The sequence below is a fragment of the Pseudoliparis swirei genome, chromosome 22 (assembly GCF_029220125.1).
Source record: "Pseudoliparis swirei isolate HS2019 ecotype Mariana Trench chromosome 22, NWPU_hadal_v1, whole genome shotgun sequence".
In the NCBI taxonomy this organism is placed as follows: domain Eukaryota; kingdom Metazoa; phylum Chordata; class Actinopteri; order Perciformes; family Liparidae; genus Pseudoliparis; species Pseudoliparis swirei.
The window spans coordinates 21,344,951-21,357,450 of record NC_079409.1 but is presented as its reverse complement, the minus strand read 5'-3'; the positions used below and the strand labels follow the sequence as shown (position 1 = coordinate 21,357,450).

General features: G+C 43.8%; 1 protein-coding gene across 5 annotated transcripts in view; it reads right to left on the bottom strand.

Moving 5' to 3' along the window:
• The window catches only part of znf516 (zinc finger protein 516), a 51,931-nt gene extending 41,385 nt beyond the window's left edge, over positions 1-10,546 (bottom strand). For 4 of the 5 annotated variants that reach the window (XM_056444036.1, XM_056444041.1, XM_056444042.1 and 1 more), the window contains exons 1-2: positions 10,457-10,546; positions 6,312-6,408 (exon numbers count right to left, since the gene is read on the bottom strand). The gene's annotated coding sequence lies outside the window, so the exon portion shown is untranslated. Of the gene's footprint in view, positions 1-6,311; positions 6,409-7,313; positions 7,381-10,456 lie in introns of those variants that run through there. The other variant, XM_056444037.1, reaches the window with a different exon arrangement.
• Between the last annotated feature and the right edge of the window lie 1,954 nt (positions 10,547-12,500).

Genomic DNA, 12,500 nt, shown 5'->3' with positions numbered 1-12,500 from the left:
AGATGTGACCAGGTGAACAATAGATGTCATGTGACCAGATGAACAATAGATGTCATGAGACCAGATGAACAATAGCTGTCATGTGACCAGATGAACAATAGATGTCATGTGACCAGATGATCACTAGATGTCATGTGACCAGATGAACAATAAATGTCATGTGACCAGGTGAACAATATATGTCATGAGACCAGATGAACAATAGATGTCATGTGACCAGATGAACAATAGATGTCATGTGACCAGATGAACAATAGATGTCATGTGACTAGATGAACAATAGATGTCATGTGACCAGATGAACAATAGATGTCATGTGACCAGATGAACACTAGATGTCACGTGACCAGATGAACAATAGATGTCATGTGACCAGATGAACAATAGATGTCATGTGACCAGATGAACAATAGATGTCATGTGACTAGATGAACAATAGATGTCATGTGACCAGATGAACAATAGATGTCATGTGACCAGATGAACACTAGATGTCACGTGACCAGATGAACAATAGATGTCATGTGACCAGATGAACACTAGATGTCACGTGACCAGATGAACAATATATGTCATGTGACCAGATGAACAATAGATGTCATGTGACCAGATGAACAATAGATGTCATGTGACCAGATGAACAATGGATGTCATGTGACCAGATGAACAATAGATGCCATGTGACCAGATGAACAATAGATGTCATGTGACCAGATGAACAATAGATGTCATGTGACCAGATGAACAATAGATGTCATGTGACCAGATGAACAATAGATGTCATGTGACCAGATGAACAATAGATGTCATGTGACCAGATGAACAATAGATGTCATGTGACCAGATGAACAACAGATGGCATGTGACCAGATGATCAATAGATGTCATGTGACCAGATGAACAATAGATGTCATGTGACCAGATGAACAATAGATGTCATGTGACCAGATGAACAATAGATGTCATGTGACCAGATGAACAATAGATGTCATGTGACCAGATGAACAATAGATGTCATGTGACCAGATGAACAATAGATGTCATGTGACCAGATGAACAATAGATGTCATGTGACCAGATGAACAATAGATGTCATGTGACCAGATGATCAATAGATGTCATGTGACCAGATGAACAATAGATGTCATGTGACCAGATGAACAATAGATGTCATGTGACCAGATGAACAATAGATGTCATGTGACCAGATGAACAATAGATGTCATGTGACCAGATGAACAATAGATGTCATGTGACCAGATGAACAATAGATGTCATGTGACCAGATGATCAATAGATGTCATGTGACCAGATGAACAATAGATGTCATGTGACCAGATGAACAATAGATGTCATGTGACCAGATGATCAATAGATGTCATGTGACCAGATGAACAATAGATGTCATGTGACCAGATGAACAATAGATGTCATGTGACCAGATGAACAATAGATGTCATGTGACCAGATGATCAATAGATGTCATGTGACCAGATGAACAATAGATGTCATGTGACCAGAAGAACAGAGTTACATGAACACATTTAATAGATATGGCAGAGCGTATGAATAGTTTGTCGTAGGCATGGACCACGATCCAGATAACCACGATCCATGTAAACAGAAGGAGTGAGGGAGGCGGGGCCTCAGCAGGGCCATGGCAGGAGGCGGGGCTTCAGTAGCCAGTTCAGTTAATGTGAACACGAGGCGCTGCTGATAAATGGGGTCAACATCCAACTCTGATTATCAGCCGCTCCGATTGAAACGCTGATTCCAACCTTTCATCGCACGTCTGATGAGATTATTATTATTATTAGCGCGAATTCTGGTAAAGTTGATCGCGTGAGTGCTACACACTCGCACCGATTCCACCATATCTAATCATATCGAAAAACTTCATAGAAACATTTTTGATGTCGGCTAGAATTGAAAGAAATGACAGTTAAAAAGGAAAATGCCAATGAGTGTTAAAAGCCCGCAGCTGGCTAACGCGTGCTCAGCCAATGGGATCGTCTGCTTTCATCACTCATTGAGGCCCGCTGATCGCAGCGTGGAGCGACTTCAAATGTTCCACGTGAACTCTTTCATGTCCATCGGTGTGTAATTCAGGAAGCACACACTCGCTCGTCTGTCTGGGCCGTTCAGCGTGAACTTTATCGCGACTCTATTTATGAGTTCGGCTCTCGATGTTTAACGACGGCGGGCGTGTGCAAATGTGGCAACGCCGCTTGTTATTAATAAGGCTTGTGGAATGCGTATTGAACAACATGGCTGCGCCTGAGTACCGCGTGTTCCACGCCTACAACTGGTGTCACCTTGATTACGGGGCCGCTGCGATCCACGCCGTGTTATTAGAGAATACAAACAGTGGAGGACATTTTTCATTGAGGATTCTCTTTAGGTTCTTTGAAGAACTCTCTAAGAAAACGGTTCCTTAAAGAACCCTGGTTTGAAAGGTTCTTTATGGAACCAGAAATGATGCCTCAGAGAACGATTTTTAAGGTTCTTTGAGGCATCTTTATAGGTTCTTTGAAGAACTCTTTAAGGAAATGGTTCTTTAAAGAACCCTGGTTTGAAAGGTTCTTTATGGAACCAGAAATGGTGCCTCAGAGAACCATTTTTAAGGTTCTTTTAGACACCTTTACAGGTTCTTTGAAGAACTCTTTAAGGACATGGTTCTTTAAAGAACCCTGGTTTGAAAGGTTATTTAAATGGTGTTTTGAAGAACCATGTATTGAAGGTTCTTTGAGACACCTTTATAGGTTCTTTGAAGAACTCTTTAAGGAAATGGTTCTTTAGAAAACCCTGGTTTTAAAGGTTCTTCGTGGAACCAGAAATGGTGCCTTAAGGAACCATGTTTTGAAGGTTTTTTGAGACACCTTTATAGGTTCTTTGAAGAACTCTTTGAGGAAATGGTTCTTTAAAGAACCCTGGTTTGAAAAGTTCTTTGTGGAACTCGAAATGGTTCTTCTACGGCATCACTCTGAAGAACCATTTGCGGTTCCATATAGCACCTTAATTTTCCGGTGTGTATGCGCAACAGTTGACCCCTAACGCTACACCACCATGGGTGGAAGCGACAAAAGGCCCTGTGCCTTAATCCCCCCCCCCCCCCGAACCCCCACCAGCTAACCCCTCTCCTATCTTAATCCTCCGATTACTACATCATTTTCTTGGGGTCTAATTTAGACGGCCATCGGGCCCTCGCGGTTCTCTACCTGGACTCTGCTGCTCGGCTCGGCTGAGACTCCATTGATCCTTTTTTTTGAGGTGCAAAATGAAAATAAACTTTTATGAACCGCCCACGCCTGTTTTTGTAAAGTTTGACAAAACTAGGCGACGGAGAATGTTTGAGTGAATTACCGAATGGACATAAACCGGAAATGTGTCGGATGACAAGCCACAGGAAATGTAAATGCCGTCTGATTACAGCGAGCAGTGAGCGATATGTTTCCCATGGAGGGCTCATTTATAATTTAATCCAGGAGCTCGGTGCTTCTAGGCTAACACACAGAGACGTTGCCCTTTCAGAGAGGAAACCCCCACCATGCAGTGGGGGAATCAATGCCGTCACCACAGAGCTGACACCAGACCTCGTAGTATTTTTCGTTTTTTAATACCCCCAAAAAATAATAAACAGCTCCCTAAAATAAAAATAATGCCACATAAAGATGTGACCGGCTGTGCTCTGCTTTCTTTGATACGATCAGACCGGATGCGTAAGATTACCTCCTAACTGACGTGGACTGAGTGTCTGTCTTGTGACTTATTGTATTTTTCATATTTATTCCAGTTCAAAGCCACTCACACACACACACACACAATGCTAACATGAGCAGGGGAGCAATTACACTCAAGGAAAAGGACCAAATGTATAAGTATATAAGTATGCACAAACCAAACCGGCTCTCTCTGGATCTCTTCCAGACGTAAATTCCACAAGGTGCTGGAAACCACCCACAGAGGCCCAGTGGTCCACGCTGACACGTGTCAGACCGGGCCATGACACCCATGAGCCACTGCCTGTCGGACCGGGCCATGACACCCATGAGCCACTGCCTGTCGGACCGGGCCATGACACCCATGAGCCACTGCCCAGGACAGTACAGAGAGACTAACCAGCTGCTCCTGATAACAAGAGTAAACATCTTGCATTCAGACAACGTGAAAGAAGATTATTACAAACCCGATCATAAACCCAGTGTGAGAGATCTTTTGGCCACTCAGGGGCAGCAGAAATATGCATTACTGAAGTTGGTATGACCAGCACAGTAGCTCATTTACATATCCAGTGACCTTAGGAAGTAGTTTGGGGTTTATGTCTCCAGGCCGCCTGATGGATGCGAGTACAATATTCACTCTCCTTACAGCTGTTGTGTTGAACCCCACGCCCTGAGGGAAATATATCTGCCTCTTTAGCTCTTAAATAATCCACAATTTATTTAATTTTTTTAGCAGGTATTGTATTTGTTTGTTTTTTATTATGGAAAAAAAAACGACACCGTGAGAGAAAAATTGTGAAGAAAATCGAAACAAAAAAAAGTCGTTTGATGCATTTAAAAAAAAAGTATTGTAGTAGCTTTAATAATACCTGCTGAGTAAGCTAAAAAAAAAAACGTAGCAATGAGCCGAAAAGAAAAAAAAGGTGAAAAAAGAAATTTGCCCGATATCCAGCTCAGTGATTATTACCTCAAACAAAATCCCCTATATGACAGGGTCTTTATGCCATTGAGGTTGACCCCCCACCCCCCACCCCCGTTGGTGAAGGTAAATGACCACGTCCACGGTGAAAAGGCACAAGGCAGTAATGAGTAATGAAAACAGCCGAGTTAGTGCTGCCATTCAGCGAAGGGCCTGCTGCTGTGGAATGTGAGGCTCCATTCATTCACACGGGTTAAAAATGCATTTCTGCCACCACAAAGCCCGGCCTTGTCCTCATTGTTTCCCACCACACCAATAAAACACTTCGGCATTCTGAAGGCAGAGGATGGGGAAAAAAATAAATGTAATTGGTAATTTTTCTCCTACAGATACAGGAAGAAGAAAAAAAGGAGTGGAGGGGTGGTGAACTTTGCACACAAAAAGAAAAGTCTGGTGTGTTTTTTTCGGAGGGGCTAAGAGTCACGGTGGAGTTGAAAGTTTGATCGCGATAAGCAGCGGCGATGGGAGAGTGAGCTCAAACAGCCGTATTGACAGAGGTCCAACCAGCGTCTGAAACACACCGGGGCAAAGGGCAAAACTGCCCCATAGAAATATGTCACCAGGAGAGGGCAAAAGATGCCCCATACTTTAGATAATTTAATAGCGTTTTATTTTGTTCTTTGTTGTGTGTGTCCTGTCTGTATTGCCTGTACTAGGTACACACACAAAAACAATAAATATACTTTTTAGTTATAATGAAACAAAGAAAAAAGTTATAATTTGTAAGTTAATAACAATAACTAACCACGAAAAAATAACAATAAAATTGAATATGATTTTCTGATTTATGTTGTGTTTGTTTTTTGTTGTACAAATATAAGAAAACACTTTGAATATGTAGACTAATGCCTAATAGTCTAATTATTGTCATTTTTATGACAATTGCTCATATACTGCAAGCCTAAATAAGTATATATATTATTTTTTAACAAAAGGTTCAATGTTATTTCACAAGTTTTAAAAAGTGACCCCAATTTCTTTTAAAATGCCCCTTGATGTCAGTCAGTGGGGTAAAAACTGCCCCCTAAAACATGTTAATTTCCTCCCCTGAGTCCAATGTATACGGGATTTATTCAACGTATGGAAAGAGACAAAGGAAGCGGAGGGCAAGAAAAGCCGTAAAAGAAATCAAATTTTAAAAATAGCTTCACTCGAGTCATGTATGAGCTCACGGGGGGAGGAGGAGGAGGGGTGGAGGAGGGGGGGGGGGCGGGTTGTGAATATGAGGCATCTGCCACAGCTAAAAAGAAGAAGAAGCGTTTTTGCATCAGCGGAACGAGCTCGATTCAACATCAGCTGCCAACCATGTTTGAATCAGACAACCGATCCGTCCAACCATCGTCCTGTTCCCTTTGTTTCTCCCTTAGCAAAAACTCAACAGGTGATGTCAGACGTGACGAGTGTCTGCACGACTTTTCGATGACATAACCATATCAAGAGGGGAAAATACTCACACACACGTTTATGACTTTCCCCTCTCGATTAGACACATAAAAACCCGAGTGTGACTTTAAAAGTCTGCCAGTAAACACCGAACTCAATTAAGAAAAAACACAACATTTATTTATTGACATTTTTTTCTCTCCCGGAGGCGTCTGACTCGTGTTTACCTTCGAGACGCTCGCTCTCCTGCTGCTATTCACGGGTCGGCAAACAGGTGGCGCTCTGACGGCCGGCGTGTGATCTCACCAACGCTTAACATCACGCCTGAAACGGGACAGAAGAGGGGAGACAATGTTATCCTGTCTGCAGCACAACGCTCCGTCTCTTCCTCTCCCTCCCTCCCTCCTCTCTCTCCCTCTCTTTCTCTATGTGACCGTACAGAAGAAAATACTGTATCTTCACACAACTGGAGAGAAAAACACACAACACACCACGGAAAGACAATATCAAAGTGTGTGTGGGGGGGGTATTGAGGACAGAAGGCTCACAGTTTGATGATCCTGTGCGCACACACACACACACACACTGTGAATTTCTGTAAAAGATCATTCCTTGAGTACAATACTCATATCGCCATTACCCCCCCCCCCCTCCCACCACCTAAATGCACACGCTCACACACACACATACACACACTTACACAAAAACACATGCACGCACACACTGTAAGTCTCAACTCTGTTGTGTTGTCAGTCGTTCTGTTGTCAGTTATTCTGTTGTCAGTCGTTCTGTTGTCAGTCGATCTGTTGTCAGTGATTCTGTTGTCAGTTATTATGTTGTCAGTGATTCTGGTGTCAGTGATTTTGTTGTCAGTCGTTCTGTTGTCAGTTGTCAGTCGTTCTGTTGTCTGTTGTCAGACATTCTGTTGTCAGTCGTTCTGTTGTCAGTCGTTCTGTTGTCAGTCGTTCTGTTGTCAGTCGTTCTGTTGTCAGTTGTCAGTCGTTCTGTTGTCTGTTGTCAGTCGTTTTGTTGTCAGTCGTTCTGTTGTCAGACATTCCTCCCCAAACGGCCCCTTATCTCCGCTGTAGCACGCGCACTCTTCCTCATCAGCCCGCTGGGCCCTCTTCAGGGGCAACGCGACCGGGTCGGAAACCGCACACTCCGTGAGACACCAGCCGAAGCAACACAACGAACACACACACAACCACACGTATCGAGACACTTCTTACCGGGGAACGCACCGCGGAGCTCAGGCACTCACACACCAACAACAAGAGGAAGAAGAAGAAGGAGAAGAAGGGGGCGGGGCGTATTTGTGAGTGCGTGTATGTGTGTGTGTGTGGGGGGGGGGGGGGGAGCTGGACCGGTGCCGCTCTCCAAAAAAAAAGACGAAATTTAAAGAGTCCAGATTAGGGCGGAGATAAGAGAGCGCGTGCAATTATTATGACGCCTGGAGAATTCCTATCTCCTTGTTTTGGAGCAGTACAGGTCTCTCTCCTTCTCTCTCTCTCCATGTCTCGCTCTCTCTCTCTCTCCCCCTGTCTCTCTCTCTCCTTCTCTCTCTCTCCCTCTCTCTCTCTCCTTCTCTCTCTCTCTCATTCTCTCTCTCTCCCTGTCTCTCTCTCTCTCTCCTTCTCTCTCTCTCTCTCCCTCTCTCCGTCTCGCTCTCTCTCTCTCCCTGTCTCTTTCTCCTTCTCGCTCTCTCTCTCTCTCTCGCTGTTTGTCTAAGTCTCTCTCTCTCTCTATTTATCTCTCTCTCTCTCTAGCAGTTTGTCTAAGTCTCTCTTTTCCTATCTCTCTCTCGCTCTCTCTCTCTCGCTGTTTGTCTAAGTCTCTCTCTCTCTCCCTCGCTGTTTATCTACGTCTATCTCTCTCTCTGTATATATATATCGCTGTTTGTCTAAGTCTCTCTCTCTCTCTCTTCTTGTTTCACGGTTGTCGCCTTCAGGTGTTGTCGGAAATATCGTGACTCGTGAGATGAAAACTGGCAAACGAAGTGAATTCCGTATAAAGCAATGTAATTACATTTAAAGAAGTGTCGGTTGTACAGTGGTCTGTTATTCATATATTATATTACGATCTCATGTGTCTTAAAATACGAATAAACATTGGACACAGATGTGTGTGCGTTGACTGAGCGAATAAAAAGGAAAGATTGAGGAAACGGTTCTTTGACTGAACGAGGACATCGATGACACTTTTTAAACATTAAAGAGACTAATCGATCCAATCACCAATTAGAAGAAAATAACTTATATGCGTTCATAAACTTTACTCGCAGAGTATTGTTTATAGTGAAGTCTGACTTTACTCCTCATGACAGTGGTCGGGACCTGTGTATACACCAATTCCCACAATGCCCTCCTCCTACGAGGAAGTACAATAGTGTTAAACTCACACAGACCCCCCCCCCCCCCCCTCTCTCTCTCTCTCTCTCTCTCTAACGAAAGTAATTCTAATCGAACTCGAGTCAAATGGCGGAGCGTTCGCGACCACAAGAACGCACCACGAATGGAACGAAGCCCTGTGTGTGTGTGTGGGGGGGGGGACAAGATCGAGAAGATTAAAAGAAAAAAAAGCATAAACAGATGTTAAAAAAGTTTGTCCCCGCGTCACTCACACCTCCGTCCACGCGCACGGAGCTCGCGCACGTGTCGTGGTATAGTCTTTGTTTCACTTGTGCCTCCGGCGCTTCCTATCGGCGGGATCAGCTGATGTGTGTTTAGTCTAGAAGTGTCCAGAGAGGAGACGAGGGGAGAGGAAGAGGAGACGAGGGGAGAGGAAGAGGAGACGAGGGACGCTGAACTATTGTGTCCCCATAACTCTCACGATACGTGCGCGAGAAAGATCGGGTTGGAGCCACGCGCAGATAGATCTGCGCAATCTGATCGGGGGAGGGGGGAGGGGGGCACACTTTGTATTGTGCCCACACAAGACTCACTCTGGGACAGTCACCTGCACATGTGCATGTCGGGTAATGGAGTTAAGGAGAGAACCATCATTAATTAGTCTGCCCCCCTCCCCCCCGCAGCTTAATCCCATTGTGTCTCTTTACCATAACAGAAGGCTCACATCCTGTAGGTGCATCATTATTTTAGGTGTGTGTGTTGGGGGGGGGGGGGTGTAATGCACAGTACTCCCCCCGCTATCACACAAACACACACACACACACACACACACACTAAAGACCCAACCCCTCCCCTATTTACTTTACTCCTCGGCCAAATGTTTCCATCCAACAGCAAACACGCGCAATCACGCACGCGCGCCGCATGCAGCTGACTTGAGAGAGAGAGAGAGAGAGAGAGAGAGAGAGAGAGAGAGAGAGAGAGAGAGAGAGAGAGCTTGAATCGGCGCAGAGATTAAAAGAAAAGAAGGATGAAATACAGAATATTATGCCGCACACCGGAGATCTTCCAGCGGGGTTCAGATCCGAGGAAGAGGAGCACTTCCGGGCTGCTGGCACCTGTGCCTTGCTCAGTGGCAGCTCCCGCTACACGGTGCCATGTAGACTAGCCCACGTATAGGACACGTTTTCCTAATATGGAGATGCCCCCGCCCACCTCCACCCTGTGTGTGTCTCCGTGTGAATAAAACAATGTTTTTTTTAAATAAAATAAAAGAAGAGACACTGTTCATCCATCTCCTGGAACAGTCTTCTTCTTCTTCTACTTTCTTTTCTTTAAATTCTCCTCTCCACTTTTATTGCGGCAACAAATAATCCGTCCACCCGATGCTGCGGCGATTGTGTGTGTTGTCCAAAGAATTACTCAAGGAAGAGATGAATGTGCGTGTGTGCGTGTGCGCGCGCCCGTGTGTGTGTGTGTGCTGAGCTGGTGGAAAGTTTGCTGAACCCCCATGGGATGTTGTCGGAGGACATGAGTCCGGCCGATTCCCCGAGTATTCCTCCATGTCTTCTTTGAACAGCTGACTTCATGGAGCCATTAAATATGATGACGCGCTTGCACCGCGAGTATTGTTTATAAACTGCTGCACACCAGATCCTACCAACTATATATGGATAGCCGATATGGTGCAAGTGGAAATTAGACATATATCTATATATATATATATATCTATATATATATATATATATATAAATACATATTTTTTGGTTAACACACTTCTGGCTGTGGTGCCTGGATATGTTTACCGACAGCAGGTCAAAGAAGACTGTTTCTCTTTTCTTCTTCTCTTTTCTTGTCTCAACCCCTACTACACCCTGCATGTAACCTATTTATAAAAATCAAGATCCGACAGTCGCCTTCCACCTACTTCCCATTCAGAGCACACGAGGTGGTGCGCGAGACTGTGTGCGCGTGTTAGTCATGATCACAAAAAAAAGGAAGAACAAAATGATAGCTGTGCGTACCTGCTTGATCCAAAAGAGTAATCCAGGGTGACTTCAAGAAGCGCGGACAATCCTAAAGGTGAAAGCATGCTCTTTGCAGTGTATACTGAAGTGCATGATTGAGTAGGTCGAGTCCATTCTCGTCCCCGCGGGGGGGGGGGGGGGGGGGAGTGTGTGTGTGTGGGGGGGGGGGGTCGGATTGTGATTTCTCTTTTGGCATATCACCGACTTGGCTCGTCTTGAAGTTGATGACGTGGACACCGGTGTTGGTTGTTTGGACCCTCGGTACCGTGAGCCCTCAGCTCGGCGGCTCGACAAGCGTGCGCGTCGTTGTCGGATTCCCCGACACCCCTCTCCCGTGCGCCGAATGGTTCCGCCCGCATTAAATGGAACTATCTGCTATTGTTTCATCAGCGAAAAGTTGTTGATGCTTTTAGGGACTGGGGAAAAAAACAAGGGAAAAAAAGTGTCCACCGTGAACCCCCCCCCCCCCCCCCACACACACACACACCTCCACCTTTTTTTCAGACTAGTGGTGAAACTACTTTAAATGACGTAATGTCAAATGATAATGACATAATTATAGATGGCGATGTGTATTACTATATTTATATAAAAAGAAGGACGACTATATATATATATATATATATACATTTGGCTCTGGAGTCGTCCTTCTTGATATCGACAACCCATACTGTTTCTAAAATGTGTGTGTGTGTGTGTGTGTGTGTGGTGTGTGTGTGTGTGTTTTTTGCTAAAGCAGGAACAGTCTTTTTTGTTTTCTTCCCCTTGATGATACATACACTGATACCACTGTTACATTATTCTACCGGCACATTGTGTCCCTGTATGCACATGTCAACACACTCCACTTTATCTGTTTTTATGTGGAAAAAAGTATTGAAAGAAATGCAAAAAAAAGTCCTGAAAGAAGAGAAAAGTGTATTGTTGTAAAGTTCCCTTCTTTTTTTGATAGCGCTGTATTGTTTGGATAAAGCCCAACTGATTTCTTTAGAGTCGAGCAGGTTCTCGATCCTCTTCCTCACACACGTGACAAACAAAATGACACGGGAACAGCCAAAGTTCAATCTATGTCCAAAAAGTTCATGACATAACAACTATAACTCCAGAGTCGGTCCATCACACATGATCTGCTGCGGCTCTACTATTACCTAACTCGTGCTCCGCTGGTGGATGACAAGCCCTAGAAACAGGTAAATTACGGGATTCATTATTTAATTAGGGAGTAAATGCCCAAACAAATTAGAAAGCTCCCCTGCAGGACTGGAAAATCAAGAAAAACATAAAGATTAAATGTTATAACACGACGGCGTGGAAATGAACAACTGTAGTTATTTGGCCAATAAAATCTGATAATACATCAGCAAATACCACAATCCCCCCCTCGCCCAGCTGAATTTTACACATTTATTTCAAGGTAAGACTATACAGGTTTTTTTGTTTTGTTGTTCAATACCCGGGCTTATTGTATACCACGCTGACCGGTGATGAACCATGAGGGAAGACACACGGACATCTCATCAGCCGAGATATATATATACATAGAAATATATATATATATATATATATATATATATATGTATGTATATATACACTACCGTTCAAAAGTTTGGGATTACCCAGACAATTTTGTGTCTTCCATGAAAAATCACACTTTTATTTATCAAATGAATATAAAATATAGTCAAGACATTGACAAGGTTAGAAATAATGATTAATATTTGAAATATTAATTTTGTTCTACAACCTTCAAGCTCAAAGGAAGGCCAGTTGTGTAGTTTATATCACCAGCATAACTGTTTTCAGCTGTGCTAACATAATTGCACAAGGGTTTTCTAATCAGACATTAGTCTTCTAAGGCGATTAGCAAACACAATGTACCATTAGAACACTGGAGTGATAGTTGATGGAAATGGGCCTCTATACACCTCTGGAGATATTTCATTAGAAACCAGACGTTTCCACCTAGAATAGTCATTTACCACATTAACAATGTATAGAGGGTATTTCTGATTAATTTAATGTTATCTTTATTGAAAAAACA